Source organism: Protomyctophum parallelum (assembly GCF_964188405.1).
Source record: "Protomyctophum parallelum genome assembly, chromosome: 8".
Classification (NCBI taxonomy): domain Eukaryota; kingdom Metazoa; phylum Chordata; class Actinopteri; order Myctophiformes; family Myctophidae; genus Protomyctophum; species Protomyctophum parallelum.
In genome coordinates this window covers 37,635,183-37,653,648 of record NC_139703.1, presented here as the reverse complement: position 1 = coordinate 37,653,648, position 18,466 = coordinate 37,635,183, and the positions used below count along the sequence as shown (strand labels likewise).

The 18,466-nt window shown below is 43.6% G+C and overlaps 1 protein-coding gene across 3 annotated transcripts in view; it reads right to left on the bottom strand.

The window, feature by feature from the left end:
• The window catches only part of spcs1 (signal peptidase complex subunit 1), a 195,530-nt gene that overhangs the window by 30,535 nt on the left and 146,529 nt on the right, over window positions 1–18,466 (bottom strand). The gene's annotated exons all lie outside the window — the stretch shown is intronic.

Below are 18,466 nucleotides of genomic sequence, written 5' to 3'. Positions count from 1 at the left end.
CTTTGCCAGGTTTAAGGATTGCAACCACTTTGGCCTTTTCCCAGACAGAAGGGATGGTTTTCTGTGCTATGCATGTGTTCAGCATCCCCACAAGCCAGGTCTTTGTGTTGGGTCCCAGGTGCTGTAACATTTCTGCCAGTAGGTCATCAATCTCTGCTGCTTTTCCGGGTTTCAACTTTCCCATTGCAGTTTCAAGTTCTTCTAGGTCGAAGGGTTTGGTTTGAGGGCTGGCTGATTGTGCTTGGTCTGATACCACTGTGCAATGGTATTCTCCTGTGGGTCGGTGGCGGTCTTGGTCACAACTGGTGGCCAACAGTTGTAACCAACACCGCCACCGACTCACATAGAATACCATCGCACAGTGGTATCAGACCAACCACAATCAGCCAGCCCTCAAACCAAACCCTTCGACTTAGAAGAACGTGAAACTGCAATGGGAAAGTTGAAACCCGGAAAAGCAGCAGGGATTGATGGCATACTGGCAGAAATGATACAGCACCTGGGACCTAACGCAAGGACCTGGCTTGTGGGGATGCTGAACACATGCATAGCACAGAAAACCATCCCTTCTGTTTGGAAAAAGGCCGAAGTGGTTGCAATCCCTAAACCTGGCAAAGACCCATTATCCCCGAAGAGCTACCGACCCATTTCCCTCCTGCATCACCTACAAGCTCTATGAGAGGCACTAACATTTCTGAACAGACTATATTTACATCAATATGTCTGGGTCCCCACCTACTCACTCAGGGTTGACGTGTCACACCTGCAGTGATGGGAGGGGCACCAAAATGTGGTGTTTTGATTGGTTGATGGGGGCACTCCCTTAGTATAAAAGTGTATGTTTTGTGTACACATGACATGATGAAGATCAAATAGATCGAAACGTTGTCAGTATTTCAATACAGAACGGTTTTTTTTATACCTGTGATGTGCGGGCTCCATCCAATACCTACACCAGTTGTGATGCAACAGAGTTTGCTGTGACCGTTGTGAATTATGGGTGGTGTGGTCTTTGCCAAGACGGTGGATTGTGGCTCATGCCTTCCTGCTGTTATTTGTCATGTTGGTGTTCTCTATATCTTTTCGTCCTGGACATGACGTTAAACTGTTCCGTTCGAGAGGACCGGCGACCCTCGAATGTAAACAGGAGTAGCAGCCTCTCTTGTAGGTGATGCAGAGGAGGGAAATGGGTCGGTAGCTCTTTGAGGATGATGGGTCTTTGCCAGGTTTGGGGATTGCAACCACTTTGGCCTTTCTCCAGACAGAAGGGATGGTTTTCTGTGCCATGCATGTATTCAGCATCCTCACGAGCCAGGTCTTTGCGGTAGGTTCCAGGTGCTGTATAATTTCTGCCAGTATGTCATCAATCTCTGCTGCTTTTCCGGGTTTCAACTTTCCCATTGCAGTTTCGAGTTCTTCTAGGTCGAAGGGTTTGGTTTGAGGGCTGGCTGATTGTGGTTGGTCTGATACCACTGTGCGATGGTATTCTCCTGTGGGTCGGCGGCGGTGTTGGTTACGACTGTTGGCCACCAGTTGTGATGCAACAGAGTTCGCTGTGACCGTTGTGAATTATGGGTGGCTCCCTGAGGTCCTTGATCGCCATTGGGTCCAACAGTGGTCATTGAAGCGTGCGCACACATGCACCTACACACGCACAGGCGCACATGCGTATGCACACCTGGACCTTTAAATGAACAACAACACAAAAACTAAGGCACTGGTGTCGGACTTCTGGTTTACCGGAACGGGGTTCAACTCCCTGCAGTGCCCTGCTCAATGTGTTGTATTTCATTCATTGGTCCATGGTCTCAGAGGTCATTGAGCGGCGCGCTATAGTGCGCGATTCTTCATCATTGTTGAGGATTTAAAAAAAAGGTGAAAATCAAGGAAAAGCAAAAGGCTATAGTCCATGGTCACGGACCACATACTGGTCAAGGTCATTTATACTGGTGAAGATCATTTACTAGTCTTATGAAGGTCATTTATACTGGTCAAGGTCATTTACTAGTCTCATGAAGGTAATTTATAATGCCTTCCTGCTGTTATTTGTGATGTTGGTGTTCTCTATATCTTTTCGTCCTGGGCATGACGTTAAACTGTTCCGTTCGAGAGGACCGGCGACCCTCGAATGTAAACAGCCACGAAAGGAAACTATGTGTGTGTGAGGTGTTCTCTATCATTTCATTCCAGTACTACTACTTTGGGTAGTGGCTGGACGTTTGTGTAGATATTGAAAAGGAGGGGGCGAGCAGGCTACCTTGTGGTAGGCCGTTCTTTTGGGCTTTCCATTTACTCCTCTGGTCATTTAACTGGACATAGAAGCGCCTGTTGTTGAGGAGGCTTTTCCTGACCATTGTGCGGTGTTGGACAGTGTCGTAGGCAGCAGAGAGATCTCTGAATGCTGCTCCAGTTATTTGTTTTCCCTCAAACCCATCCTCAATGTGTTGGGTGAGGTTGAGCTCTGTCCAGCACAGGAGCGGCCAGGACGGAAACCAGCTTGGTCTTTAGTCAGCTTGGTGTCTATGAGTGGCAACGAGGCGTTGGAGTAGCAGCTTCTCATATAGCCTTGTAGGTGATGCAGAGGGAAATGGGTTGGTAGCTCTTTGTGGATAATGGGTCTTTGCCAGGTTTAAGGATTGCAACCACTTTGGCCTTTTCCCAGACAGAAGGGATGGTTTTCTGTGCTATGCATGTGTTCAGCATCCCCACAAGCCAGGTCTTTGCGTTGGGTCCCAGGTGCTGTAACATTTCTGCCAGTAGGTCATCAATCCCTGCTGCTTTTCCGGGTTTCAACTTTCCCATTGCAGTTTCAAGTTCTTCTAGGTCGAAGGGTTTGGTTTGAGGGCTGGCTGATTGTGGTTGGTCTGATACCACTGTGCGATGGTATTCTCCTGTGGGTCGGTGGCGGTCTTGGTCACAACTGGTGGCCAACAGTTGTAACCAACACCGCCACCGACTCACATAGAATACCATCGCACAGTGGTATCAGACCAACCACAATCAGCCAGCCCTCAAACCAAACCCTTCGACTTAGAAGAACGTGAAACTGCAATGGGAAAGTTGAAACCCGGAAAAGCAGCAGGGATTGATGGCATACTGGCAGAAATGATACAGCACCTGGGACCTAACACAAGGACCTGGCTTGTGGGGATGCTGAACACATGCATAGCACAGAAAACCATCCCTTCTGTTTGGAAAAAGGCCGAAGTGGTTGCAATCCCTAAACCTGGCAAAGACCCATTATCCCCGAAGAGCTACCGACCCATTTCCCTCCTGCATCACCTACAAGCTCTATGAGAGGCACTAACATTTCTGAACAGACTATATTTACATCAATATGTCTGGGTCCCCACCTACTCACTCAGGGTTGACGTGTCACACCTGCAGTGATGGGAGGGGCACCAAAATGTGGTGTTTTGATTGGTTGATGGGGGCACTCCCTTAGTATAAAAGTGTATGTTTTGTGTACACATGACATGATGAAGATCAAATAGATCGAAACGTTGTCAGTATTTCAATACAGAAAGTTTTTTTTTTTATACCTGTGATGTGCGGGCTCCATCCAATACCTACACCAGTTGTGATGCAACAGAGTTTGCTGTGACTGTTGTGAATTATGGGTGGTGTGGTCTTTGCCAAGACGGTGGATTGTGGCTCATGCCTTCCTGCTGTTATTTGTCATGTTGGTGTTCTCTATATCTTTTCGTCCTGGGCATGACGTTAAACTGTTCCGTTCGAGAGGACCGGCGACCCTCGAATGTAAACAGCCACGAAAGGAAACTATGTGTGTGTGAGGTGTTCTCTATCATTTCATTCCAGTACTACTACTTTGGGTAGTGGCTGGACATTTGTGTAGATATTGAAAAGGAGGGGGCGAGCAGGCTACCTTGTGGTAGGCCGTTCTTTTGGGCTTTCCATTTACTCCTCTGGTCATTTAACTGGACATAGAAGTGCCTGTTGTTGAGGAGGCTTTTCCTGACCATTGTGCGGTGTTGGACAGTGTCGTAGGCAGCAGAGAGATCTCTGAATGCTGCTCCAGTTATTTGTTTTCCCTCAAACCCATCCTCAATGTGTTGGGTGAGGTTGAGCTCTGTCCAGCACAGGAGCGGCCAGGACGGAAACCAGCTTGGTCTTTAGTCAGCTTGGTGTCTATGAGTGGCAACGAGGCGTTGGAGTAGCAGCTTCTCATATAGCCTTGTAGGTGATGCAGAGGGAAATGGGTTGGTAGCTCTTTGTGGATAATGGGTCTTTGCCAGGTTTAAGGATTGCAACCACTTTGGCCTTTTCCCAGACAGAAGGGATGGTTTTCTGTGCTATGCATGTGTTCAGCATCCCCACAAGCCAGGTCTTTGCGTTGGGTCCCAGGTGCTGTAACATTTCTGCCAGTAGGTCATCAATCCCTGCTGCTTTTCCGGGTTTCAACTTTCCCATTGCAGTTTCAAGTTCTTCTAGGTCGAAGGGTTTGGTTTGAGGGCTGGCTGATTGTGGTTGGTCTGATACCACTGTGCGATGGTATTCTCCTGTGGGTCGGTGGCGGTCTTGGTCACAACTGGTGGCCAACAGTTGTAACCAACACCGCCACCGACTCACATAGAATACCATCGCACAGTGGTATCAGACCAACCACAATCAGCCAGCCCTCAAACCAAACCCTTCGACTTAGAAGAACGTGAAACTGCAATGGGAAAGTTGAAACCCGGAAAAGCAGCAGGGATTGATGGCATACTGGCAGAAATGATACAGCACCTGGGACCTAACGCAAGGACCTGGCTTGTGGGGATGCTGAACACATGCATAGCACAGAAAACCATCCCTTCTGTTTGGAAAAAGGCCGAAGTGGTTGCAATCCCTAAACCTGGCAAAGACCCATTATCCCCGAAGAGCTACCGACCCATTTCCCTCCTGCATCACCTACAAGCTCTATGAGAGGCACTAACATTTCTGAACAGACTATATTTACATCAATATGTCTGGGTCCCCACCTACTCACTCAGGGTTGACGTGTCACACCTGCAGTGATGGGAGGGGCACCAAAATGTGGTGTTTTGATTGGTTGATGGGGGCACTCCCTTAGTATAAAAGTGTATGTTTTGTGTACACATGACCTGATGAAGATCAAATAGATCGAAACGTTGTCAGTATTTCAATACAGAACGTTTTTTTTATACCTGTGATGTGCGGGCTCCATCCAATACCTACACCAGTTGTGTTGCAACATAGTTTGCTGTGACTGTTGTGAATTATGGGTGGTGTGGTCTTTGCCAAGACGGTGGATTGTGGCTCATGCCTTCCTGCTGTTATTTGTCATGTTGGTGTTCTCTATATCTTTTCGTCCTGGGCATGACGTTAAACTGTTCCGTTCGAGAGGACCGGCGACCCTCAAATGTAAACAGGAGTAGCAGCCTCTCTTGTAGGTGATGCAGAGGAGGGAAATGGGTCGGTAGCTCTTTGGGGATGATGGGTCTTTGCCAGGTTTGGGGATTGCAACCACTTTGGCCTTTCTCCAGACAGAAGGGATGGTTTTCTGTGCCATGCATGTATTCAGCATCCCTACGAGCCAGGTGTTTGCGTTAGGTTCCAGGTGCTGTATAATTTCTGCCAGTATGTCATCAATCCCTGCTGCTTTTCCGGGTTTCAACTTTCCCATTGCGGTTTAGAGTTCTTCTAGGTCGAAGGGTTTGGTTTGAGGGCTGGCTGATTGTGGTTGGTCTGATGCCACTGTGCAATGGTAATCTCCTGTGTGTCGGCGGCGGTGTTGGTTACGACTGTTGGCCACCAGTTGTGATGCAACAGAGTTCGCTGTGACCGTTGTGAATTATGGGTGGCTCCCTGAGGTCCTTGATCCCCATGGGGTCCAACAGTGGCCATTGAAGCGTGCACACACACATGCACACATGGACCTTTAAATGAACAACAACACAAAAACTAAGGCGCTGGTGTCGGACTTCTGGTTTACCGGAACGGGGTTCAACTCCCTGCAGTGCCCTGCTCAATGTGTTGTATTTCATTCATTGGTCCATGGTCTCAGGTCATTGAGCGGCGCGCTATAGTGCGCGATTCTTCATCTCCATCCAATAACTACACCAGTTGTGACGCAATAGAGTTTGCTGTGACCGTTGTGAATTATGGGTGGTGTGGTCTTTGCCAAGACGGTGGATTGTGGCCCATGCCTTCCTGCTGTTATTTGTCATGTTGGTGTTCTCTATATCTTTTCGTCCTGGGCATGACGTTAAACTGTTCCGTTCGAGAGGACCGGCGACCCTCGAATGTAAACAGCCACAAAAGGAAACTATGTGTGTGTGAGGTGTTCTCTATCATTTCATTCCAGACTTTCCTTCGTTCATTCCCAACTTCACTGTCTATCTCCTGTGTTCTCCATTCATCTTGAGCGATACACAGTCGTCTGATGTGCGGGGGGAGGTGCCGGCTAGCGCATAAAGGCACGGGACAGGTGTTGTCTTGACGCATCCCGTGTTGATGCGACAGGTGTCATTTAGGGCTGTGTCGACCAATTTGGTGTGACGTGATCGGCTCCAGCTTGAGCAGGCATACTCTGCTGTAGAGAAAGACAGGGCCATGGCAGTTGCACAGATTGTTTGTGGGTCTGCGCCCCTCTTGGAGTTCACTAGTTTTCACAGGATGTTATTGTGGGTGTTGACCGTGGCTTTTGTGTTCTCCAGGTGTTTTTTGAAGAAGAGTGTCCTGTCCAGTGTAACTCCAAGATACATGGGGTGGGTATGGTTGGAGAGTTTGTGACCATCCCAAGTGACGCTCAGTTCTTTTTTCGCGTCTCGGTTCCTCAGGTGGAAGCTGCATAGTTGGGTTTGTGTGTGTCTTTCTTTTTCTGTCTTTCTTTCTTAGGACGGAGATCAAGGTAGACGCCGTTGGAAGGCTCAACACAAGCCGATGCCCCTAGAGATCCATCCCAAAGCTTCCCTCAGGGAGCCCAGCAAGCCAGCTAGCCAGCAAGCCTGCCCAGTCAGCGAACGCAGCCAGTCAGCTCCGCCAGTCAGCCAGTGTAGAAAGTCAGGCTGCCAAGCCAGAGCATATCAGCCCTTGCAGTCAGCCACTGCAGCCATGCCAGCCTTGCTCAGTCAGCTCAGCCAGGCCTCTCTCGAGGCCTGGCTCTCTGTCTGCCTGGCCCGGTCTGCCCCGCCCTGCCTTGCAGCAACAGAACCAGCCTTTCTGGCAAGCCAGCCAGCTCAGAATGCGAGCTGAGCAAACCAGTGCAGCAACAAGCCCAGACTAGGTTACTGCAGCCTTACTGTGCAGCCACAGCCACTCAGCGGAGATCAGCAGGAGCTGGCCAGGCTCCAACCCTTGCAGCGCAGCCTTAGGCCGGATAGTCCCCCTGCCTGCACTTTGTTGCCTTCCTGGCCTGTCTGCCTGCCTAGGCGCCTCGGTCTTCCTGTCTGTCTGCCTTGGCCTGCCTGTCTGAAACTGGTTAAGACTAACTGCGTGCTTGCCAGCTGCGCTGGCTTGCTGAGCTCGTATTCTGAGCTGGCTGGCTTGCTAGCAAGGCTGGTTCTGTTGCTGCAAGGCAGGGCAGGGCAGACCGGGCCAGGCAGACAGAGAGCCAGGCCTCGAGAGAGGCCTGGCTGAGCTGACTGAGCAAGGCTGGTATGGCTGCAATGGCGGACTGCAAGGGCTGATATGCTCTGGCTTGTCAGCCTGACTTTCTACACTGGCTGACTGGCGGAGCTGGCTGGCTGCGTTGGCTGACTGGGCGGGCTTGCTGGCTAGCTGGCTTGCTGGACTCCCTGAGGGAAGCTTTGGGATGGATCTCTAGGGGCATCGGCTTGTGTTGAGCCTTCCAACGGCGTCTACCTTGATCTTCATCCTAAGAAAGACAGACAGAAAAAGAAAGACACACACAAAGTCAACTATGCAGCTTCCACATGAGGAAGGCAGGCAGGAAGGCAGGCAGGCACGCAGGCAGGCACAAGCTGCCTGCGTGCTTGCTTCGCCCTCCAGTTGCTGCTCCAGTTATTTGTTTTCCCTCAAACCCATCCTCAATGTGTTGGGTGAGGTTGAGCTCTGTCCAGCACAGGACGGGACGGAAACCACCTTGGTCTTTAGTCAGCTTGGTGTCTATGAGTGGTATGAGGCGTTGGAGTAGCAGCCTCTCTTGTAGGTGATGCAGAGGAGGGAAATGGGTCGGTAGCTCTTTGAGGATGATGGGTCTTTGCCAGGTTTGGGGATTGCAACCACTTTGACCTTTCTCCAGACAGAAGGGATGGTTTTCTGTGCCATGCATGTGTTCAGCATCCCCACGAGCCAGGTCTTTGCGTTAGGTTCCAGGTGCTGTATAATTTTTGCCAGTATGTCATCAATCCCTGCTGCTTTTCCGGGTTTCGAGTTCTTCTAGGTCGAATGGTTTGGTTTGAGGGCTGGCTGATTGTGGTTGGTCTGATACCACTGTGCGATGGTATTCTCCTGTGGGTCGGCGGCGGTGTTGGTTACGACTGTTGGCCACCAGTTGTGATGCAACAGAGTTTGCTGTGACCGTTGTGAATTATGGGTGGCTCCCTGAGGTCCTTGATCGCCATTGGGTCCAACAGTGGTCATTGAAGCGTGCACACACACATGCACACATGCACCTACACACGCACAGGCGCACATGCGTATGCACACCTGGACCTTTAAATGAACAACAACACAAAAACTAAGGCACTGGTGTCGGACTTCTGGTTTACCGGAACGGGGTTCAACTCCCTGCAGTGCCCTGCTCAATGTGTTGTATTTCATTCATTGGTCCATGGTCTCAGGTCATTGAGCGGCGCGCTATAGTGCGCGATTCTTCATCATTGTTGAGGATTTTTTAAAGGTGAAAATCAAGGAAAAGCAAAAGGCTATAGTCCATGGTCACGGACCGCATACTGGTCAAGGTCATTTATACTGGTGAAGATCATTTACTAGTCTTATAAAGGTCATTTATACTGGTCAAGGTCATTTACTAGTCTCATGAAGGTCATGTATACTGGTCACGGTCATTTCTACTGGTGAAGGTCATTTATACTGGTCAAGGTCATTTGTACTTGTCAAGGTCATTTATACTGGTCAAGGTCATTTACTAGTCTTATTGAAGGTAATTTATACTGCTCAAGGTCATTGATATTGGTCAAGGTCATTAAGTGGCACGCTATAGTGCACGATTCTTCATCATTGTTGAGGATTTGAAAAAAGGTTAAATCGCAGAAAAGCGCCCAGGCCGTAGCGTAACGGTCTGGGCACCGGACTGGTGATCCAGTCGCGGTGTGCCGCGGGTTCGACTCCCGGACCCGACACGGCCTTTACCGCATGTCATCCCCCCATCTCTCTCCCGTTTCCTGTCAGCCTACTTTCTATCCCTTAAAAAAATCAATAAAGGCGTAAGCCGCAAAAAATATTAAAAAAAAAAAAAAAATCGCAGAAAAGCGAAAGGCTAAAGTCCATGGTCACGGAGGGCATACTATAGTATGTTGTTTTTCTTTTTTTGGTGGTGTGCGGGCTCCATCCAATAACTACACCAGTTGTGATGCAATAGAGTTTGCTGTGACCGTTGTGAATTATGGGTGGTGTGGTCTTTGCCAAGACGGTGGATTGTGGCCCATGCCTTCCTGCTGTTATTAGTGTGGTTGCCCGAATGGGCAACCAGACTCTAGTAATTGTAACACTTTATTAGTGTGGTTGCCTGAAGGCAACCATACTATTGTTTTTGTGACCTTTTATTGTGGGCTCGCCACAGCGAGCACACAATAGATATTGCCAGCCTATATTTATACTTCTTTATTGTGGGCTCGCCACAGCGAGCACACAATAGTTATTGGCAGCCTATATTTGTGGGCTCGCCACAGCGAGCACACAATAGATATTGCCAGTCTATATTTATTCTGCTTCTTTATTCCGCCGTTTTATTTGGCACCTAACTACTTCCACATACTTTATGCTAGAAATTTAGTTCAAACTTCAAACTGTTCAGCTCTTTGCAGTGATGGTTGCTTGTATTTTTATTTTTACAAAGTTTTATACTTTTTATACTTTTTAACTTTTTAACTTTTTTTTACATTCTTTATAGTGAGAGTCGATGGAAGAAAGGTCCCATTTTTCACAGTTAACTTTTTTGAGCTCTTATTACTCCGTCATACTTTCACTTTGAAACTTCATTCAAACTTTATAATGTTCATCTATCTTTGAACTTTAATTGGTGAAAAAGTTGTTTTGAAAAAGTTTATACTTTTTAAAATATTTAACTTTATTTATAGTTTTTTCCTCCCATTGACAATGTATGGGATTTATCTCTAAATCAACCTCACTTTTGCAGCCTCATTACTCTGGCATACTTTGTCGTAGAAACGTGATTTAAACTTTAGAAAGCTCACACGACTCTGGACTTTTTCGTGGTTCAAACCGTATTCGAATACGTTAAACGGTTTTTCCGAAATCGCAGTTCAATCGCAGGCCGTTTCGCCTAATTAGTGCCAACTTAGAGTGGGGGGCTTCTTTCACTAGAGTGCGTGAACAGAAAATCTTTCCTTGAAAATTTACCAAACAAATTGCCGTCCCGGCCAAAATATTCACTTTACACGCATGTTCTTTGGTCATTTTGTAGCCACACATGTCCTCTTTCACACAATGTGACCACCAAAACACAGAGACATACAGAATGTGAACTACGGCCTTTTAAGTGACACAAATACAGTCAATCTGCTCATTGACCTCAATTGTAAAATCCTTACGAGGAAATTATCGCGATGACAATTCTTAACTCGCTCTTATAACCACATTTTCGATCGTACCAACACCACAATCGCACATGGTGTACCTCAATATCTCAGGCCACTCACAGCGAAAGAATTATTTGCATTCGACTTTTACTTTTTGCGATAGAGCAATTTGTTCGGGCATAGTTTCCCCCCATTCAAGACCATTCAAGACCATTCAAGATCAAGACCTTCAAGTTGCGCGCCACTTGTTTGTCTTTTACACTTCCACAGCTGAGACATATAAGAGCTTAATTACAGGGCTGAAATTAAAGTTACAAGATCTCAATGAGTTGCTCTGCGATACCTTGTGGGCTTGTAGGTCTGCTATTTGTGCAATTGGATGGCCTTTACACAGCTCTCGCAAGAGCACGCACGCACGCATGCACGCACGCACACACACACCCTGTCTTCCTATTGGCTGGCCTTTACACAGCTCTCGCAAGTGCACGCACGCACGCACGCACGCACGCACGCACGCACACGTTTATAAAAAAATATTTTCAAAAAAATGAAAAAAAAAAAAAAAACTTAAAAAAACTTAAAAAAATAATAATAAAATAAAAAAAAAAAAATGAAAAAAATGAAAAAAATGAAAACTTAAAAATAATTTTTTTTCTTTTTTACTTAAAAAGAAAAAACTTCAATTCTTTAGATTTTTTTTTTTTTTTTACATTTAAAGAAAAACTTTAAAAACACTTCTACAACTTCCACATACTTTATTCTGCTTAAACTATAGTTTTTACACATTTTCATACTTTTTTTAACTTTTACTTCAGCTTTAATGCATTTTCTACTTTTCTTTACAATATGCTACAGTCCCGAAATTTTGATTATAGATTTAGAACACCAATGGTAACACCATTACTCCGGTCCCCGAGTTTCAAACTTGACACGGCAATAACTTTATACAAAGCATTTTACGCGAGCCCACGCAGTTTCTACAGGAACTGCTTTCTAGTTATTCTTCTTATGTTTTATTCCACCCTTTTTTTTGGCACCTAACTACTTCCGCATACTTTATACTAGAAATGTAGTTCAAACTTCAAACTGTTCAGCTCTTTGCAGTTATTTATGCTTGTTTTTTTTTTTTTACAAAGTTTTATACTTTTTATACTTTTTAACTTTTTAACTTTTTTTTACATTCTTTATAGTGAGAGTCGATGGAAGAAAGGTCCCATTTTTCACAGTTAACTTTTTTGAGCTCTTATTACTCCGTCATACTTTCACTTTGAAACTTCATTCAAACTTTATAATGTTCATCTATCTTTGAACTTTAATTGGTGAAAAATTTGTTTTGAAAAAGTTTATACTTTTTAAAATATTTAACTTTATTTATAGTTTTTTCCTCCCATTGACAATGTATGGGATTTATCTCTAAATCAACCTCACTTATGCAGCCTCATTACTCTGGCATACTTTGTCGTAGAAACGTGATTTAAACTTTAGAAAGCTCACACGACTCTGCACTTTTTCGTGGTTCAAACCGTATTCGAATACGTTAAACGGTTTTTCCGAAATCGCAGTTCAATCGCAGGCCGTTTCGCCTAATTAGTGCCAACTTAGAGTGCGGGCTTCTTTCACTAGAGTGCGTAGAACAGAAAATCTTTCCTTGAAAATTTACCAAACAAATTGCCGTCCCGGCCAAAATATTCACTTTACACGCATGTTCTTTGGTCATTTTGTAGCCACACATGTCCTCTTTCACACAATGTGACCACCAAAACACAGAGACATACAGAATGTGAACTACGGCCTTTTAAGTGACACAAATACAGTCAATCTGCTCATTGACATCCATTGTAGAAATCTTACGAGGAAATTATCGCGATGACAATTCTTAACTCGCTCTTATAACCACATTGTCGATCGTACCAACACCACAATCGCACATGGTGTACCTCAATATCTCAGGCCACTCACAGCGAAATAATTATTTGCATTCGACTTTTACTTTTTGCGATAGAGCAATTTGTTCAGGCATAGTTTCCCCCCATTCAAGACCATTCAAGATCAAGACCTTCAAGTTGCGCGCCACTTGTTTGTCTTTTACACTTCCACAGCTGAGACATATAAGAGCTTAATTACAGGGCTGAAATTAAAGTTACAAGATCTCAATGAGTTGCTCTGCGATACCTTGTGGGCTTGTAGGTCTGCTATTTGTGCAATTGGATGGCCTTTACACAGCTCTCGCAAGAGCACGCACGCACGCATGCACGCACACACACACCCTGTCTTCCTATTGGCTGGCCTTTACAAAGCTCTCGCAAGTGCACGCACGCACGCACGCACACACACACACACGTTTATAAAAAAATATTTTCAAAAAAATTAAAACAAAAATTAAAAATTTAATTTTTTTTAAAACAATTTAAAAAAAAATTAAAAATTTAAAAAACTTACAAAAAATTTAAAAAAAATTAAAAAAATGAAAAAATGAAAAAAAATGAAAAAATTGAAAACTTTTTTACTTAAAAAGAAAAAACTTCAATTTTTTTTTTTTACACATTTAAAGAAAAACTTTAAAAACACTTCTACAACTTCCACATACTTTATTCTGCTTAAACTATAGTTTTTACACATTTTCATACTTTTTTTAACTTTTACTTCAGCTTTAATGCATTTTCTACTTTTCTTTACAATATGCTACAGTCCCGAAATTTTGATTATAGATTTAGAACACCAATGGTAACACCATTACTCCGGTCCCCGAGTTTCAAACTTGACACGGCAATAACTTTATACAAAGCATTTTACGCGAGCCCACGCAGTTTCTACAGGAACTGCTTTCTAGTTATTCTTCTTATGTTTTATTCCACCCTTTTTTTTGGCACCTAACTACTTCCGCATACTTTATACTAGAAATGTAGTTCAAACTTCAAACTGTTCAGCTCTTTGCAGTTATTTATGCTTTTTTTTTTTTTTTTACAAAGTTTTATACTTTTTATACTTTTTAACTTTTTAACTTTTTTTTACATTCTTTATAGTGAGAGTCGATGGAAGAAAGGTCCCATTTTTCACAGTTAACTTTTTTGAGCTCTTATTACTCCGTCATACTTTCACTTTGAAACTTCATTCAAACTTTATAATGTTCATCTATCTTTGAACTTTAATTGGTGAAAAATTTGTTTTGAAAAAGTTTATACTTTTTAAAATATTTAACTTTATTTATAGTTTTTTCCTCCCATTGACAATGTATGGGATTTATCTCTAAATCAACCTCACTTATGCAGCCTCATTACTCTGGCATACTTTGTCGTAGAAACGTGATTTAAACTTTAGAAAGCTCACACGACTCTGCACTTTTTCGTGGTTCAAACCGTATTCGAATACGTTAAACGGTTTTTCCGAAATCGCAGTTCAATCGCAGGCCGTTTCGCCTAATTAGTGCCAACTTAGAGTGCGGGCTTCTTTCACTAGAGTGCGTAGAACAGAAAATCTTTCCTTGAAAATTTACCAAACAAATTGCCGTCCCGGCCAAAATATTCACTTTACACGCATGTTCTTTGGTCATTTTGTAGCCACACATGTCCTCTTTCACACAATGTGACCACCAAAACACAGAGACATACAGAATGTGAACTACGGCCTTTTAAGTGACACAAATACAGTCAATCTGCTCATTGACATCCATTGTAGAAATCTTACGAGGAAATTATCGCGATGACAATTCTTAACTCGCTCTTATAACCACATTGTCGATCGTACCAACACCACAATCGCACATGGTGTACCTCAATATCTCAGGCCACTCACAGCGAAAGAATTATTTGCATTCGACTTTTACTTTTTGCGATAGAGCAATTTGTTCAGGCATAGTTTCCCCCCATTCAAGACCATTCAAGACCATTCAAGATCAAGACCTTCAAGTTGCGCGCCACTTGTTTGTCTTTTACACTTCCACAGCTGAGACATATAAGAGCTTAATTACAGGGCTGAAATTAAAGTTACAAGATCTCAATGAGTTGCTCTGCGATACCTTGTGGGCTTGTAGGTCTGCTATTTGTGCAATTGGATGGCCTTTACACAGCTCTCGCAAGAGCACGCACGCACGCATGCACGCACACACACACCCTGTCTTCCTATTGGCTGGCCTTTACAAAGCTCTCGCAAGTGCACGCACGCACGCACGCACACACACACACGTTTATAAAAAAATATTTTCAAAAAAATTAAAACAAAAATTAAAAATTTAATTTTTTTTAAAACAATTTAAAAAAAAATTAAAAATTTAAAAAACTTACAAAAAATTTAAAAAAAATTAAAAAAATGAAAAAATGAAAAAAAATGAAAAAATTGAAAACTTTTTTACTTAAAAAGAAAAAACTTCAATTTTTTTTTTTTACACATTTAAAGAAAAACTTTAAAAACACTTCTACAACTTCCACATACTTTATTCTGCTTAAACTATAGTTTTTACACATTTTCATACTTTTTTTAACTTTTACTTCAGCTTTAATGCATTTTCTACTTTTCTTTACAATATGCTACAGTCCCGAAATTTTGATTATAGATTTAGAACACCAATGGTAACACCATTACTCCGGTCCCCGAGTTTCAAACTTGACACGGCAATAACTTTATACAAAGCATTTTACGCGAGCCCACGCAGTTTCTACAGGAACTGCTTTCTAGTTAGTGTGGTTGCCCGAATGGGCAACCAGACTCTTGTAACTGTGACACTTTATTAGTGTGGTTGCCCGAATGGGCAACCAGACTCTTGTAACTGTGACACTTTATTATTTTCTCACTGGAGTAGTCTTTATTTTGACGCTTTATACCTCCCACACTGTACGCTGTACGCACTTGAGCCATATGTCAAATTGACCGGAAAAATTTAATTGATATGAATTTATTAGTGAATTAAATTTCCCCATTGACATGAATGGGAAAAGGCAAAAATTCACATAAAAGTATTTGTTCCTCGGAGACTGTAATCACTATAGTTACAAAACTTTTAGGGATATTTCAACATTATCACTAAAATTATTTAACCCTAAAATTTTATCGGTCGGCCTCATGGTGGCGCTATAACAGCCCACTTTACCTTTTGGCTTGTAAATCTTGAACCGTAGGTCGTAAAATCAAAATTATTTTTCCCCTGGATTCCTTGGGTCATGACGCATCCCCATATAGGCCACGCCCATTTCCGCCATGATAGATTTTCCGCCATTTTGAATTTTGTCCAAAACACACTTTTTGCTTTTCCTCCTACAGATTTTGTCCAAATCTCACAGAAATCGGCACACGTGATCCATCCAATTAAAACTGAGCCGCAGAATTTTGAAAGTGCGTATCGTTCGGCCGTAATCGTCTTCCGAAGTTAGTAGGAGGGGCCTATATCACAAAAAATGCCATAAATCACGAACGGAATGTCCAATCCATCCCAAATTTCAATCACATGTCCGGGGTGGTTCAATCAACCAAGTTCTAAAAGCAATTCCATTTTCATCCATAGGGGGCGCCGCAAATGCGAGAAATGTAACCGTTTGTCGCAAAAACATGAATTTCGGGGGTTAAATCCCCTCCGAATTACTTACGCATGATCTAAGGCGTGACTTGAAATTGTAATTGGCTGGCAATACTAGTGGGAGGGGCATATGTAAGCCACTGCGGCAACCACACTCTGCAATTTTTTTAAATTGCGAATTTTCTAGTTCTGCCTCTTTTTGGGAATACCAGACGAGTCGCCCATTTACCAACTCGCTCCGGGCGTACAGCCGGCGGAACTGCTCATTCTAAAGTAAATGATGGTTAAACCTAACTTTAAACTCAGTAAAACTATGCCAAAACCTAACCCTATTCCTAAACGTAACCCCAGTAAAACTATGCCTAAACCTATTCCTAAACGTAACCCCAGTAAAACTATGCCTAAACCTATTCCTAAACGTAACCCCAGTAAAACTATGCCTAAACCTATTCCTAAACGTAACCCCAGTAAAACTATGCCTAAACCTATTCCTAAACGTAACCCCAGTAAAACTATGCCTAAACCTATTCCTAAACGTAACCCCAGTAAAACTATGCCTAAACCTATTCCTAAACGTAACCCCAGTAAAACTATGCCTAAACCTAACCCTATTCCTAAATGTAACCTAAGTAAATGGTGCATTTATATAGGACCTTTATCCAAGGCGCTTTACATGTGCATTACATTCACACACAGATGGCGACAGGCACCAAACGGCACCCATATAGTCCTTCATACTTTTAGCTAGGATCACCGTTCCAACTCTCAAACGGTGAGCTTGCTTAGTACTTGTTGGCTACCATAGTTAATGTCGAAGTGTCCTTGAGCAAGACTCTGAACGCCTAATTGCTCCTGATGTGCTGGTTGGTGCCCTGCATGGTTTCCGCCGCCATCGGTGTATGAATGCACAATCTCTGTAAAGCGCCTTGGATAAAGGCTCTATATAAATGCACCATTTACCATTTGTATTTCTGACAAAATGCTTAACCCCAACACAATACTTCCAGTTGCAGTAGTTTCTTCGAGAACTGTATTTTTCTACTTCACTTGCAATGGCCTTTTAAAAGCTACAATCCTTAATTCCTATACCCAGGATTTGAACCTGGGTCTCCCTCTCAATCCTACCCAAGTTACACCAGTGACCAGTACAGGATTTACATTTCTCAACGGCGGTGAGACCGTGCATCTCCAACCACTAATGTGCTAGTATTTAATTACCCATGATGCATCAACTGAGTTTGTATATTTAATTTCACTCAGATAGTGATGAAGACCTTTCATGGTCGAAAAATGTTGGCAGTTGGCATTTTTTCCCCATAAAATTTTGAACCCACGATTTTTGTAACCCATTTTTTCCACCCAGTGTCAATTATCTAATGTAATCCTGGGCTCTACACTCTGCCAACCTGGGGAGAGCAACGGACTGACCTCATGCTTCCTCCACTTGACAGGGTTGGACACGTTATTCCAGCCAGTTCCTTTCCTCTCCATCAGGCACCCCGGCTAGCCAGGGGGAGGCAGTTTAGAGACCAGGATTACTTGGCCAGGTCACTTTTTAAATAAAGGCTATTCCTCTTCTTTACGGGAGTGCCCGGATCGTCTTTTTCCTACGCCTTGATCCCATTTGATCTGTGGCAGCACCTTTGACCTCCCGTGAGCACCTGTTCTTCCCCCTGAATGTGCTGGTTGTATTAAAATCTACCATACAGATTGGTTTGTTACTTCGTTTTATGAAATCCGTCAAAGTTTTCTGAAAAACCATGTGTCTGTATCAGTGGTGCTCAATATTTCATGTCAAGGACCCCAACAAATATATGCAATATGCCCACCCCAACCCCCATCTGAAAATATGTTGTTCCAGGGACCTCCCCAGAAGCAAAGATTTGAGTTAAAATGTTCACTCTAATAATATATAGGCTACATTCAAAGATTTGAGGCACATTTTCACGATTTTTCAAAATTAGCAAACTTTCAGAAGTTCACAGCGTGGCACTCGGTGCCACAATATAGCAAGTATATGCAGAATATAGCCTATGCTGCATATACCAGTATGCCATATTCAGGTTCATATATATATATATATATATATATATAGCTTTATTAGCTTATGCTATTTTTATTTCCATGGTCAGGAGGTAACGGGGGGGTGCATGGCCAAAAATATTTGGGAACCACTGTTTAAAGCATTAAGGATTGCAGATTCAAGCCACTTCACTCTCACCTTTCAAACATCAAACTGCTACGGGGCATGATG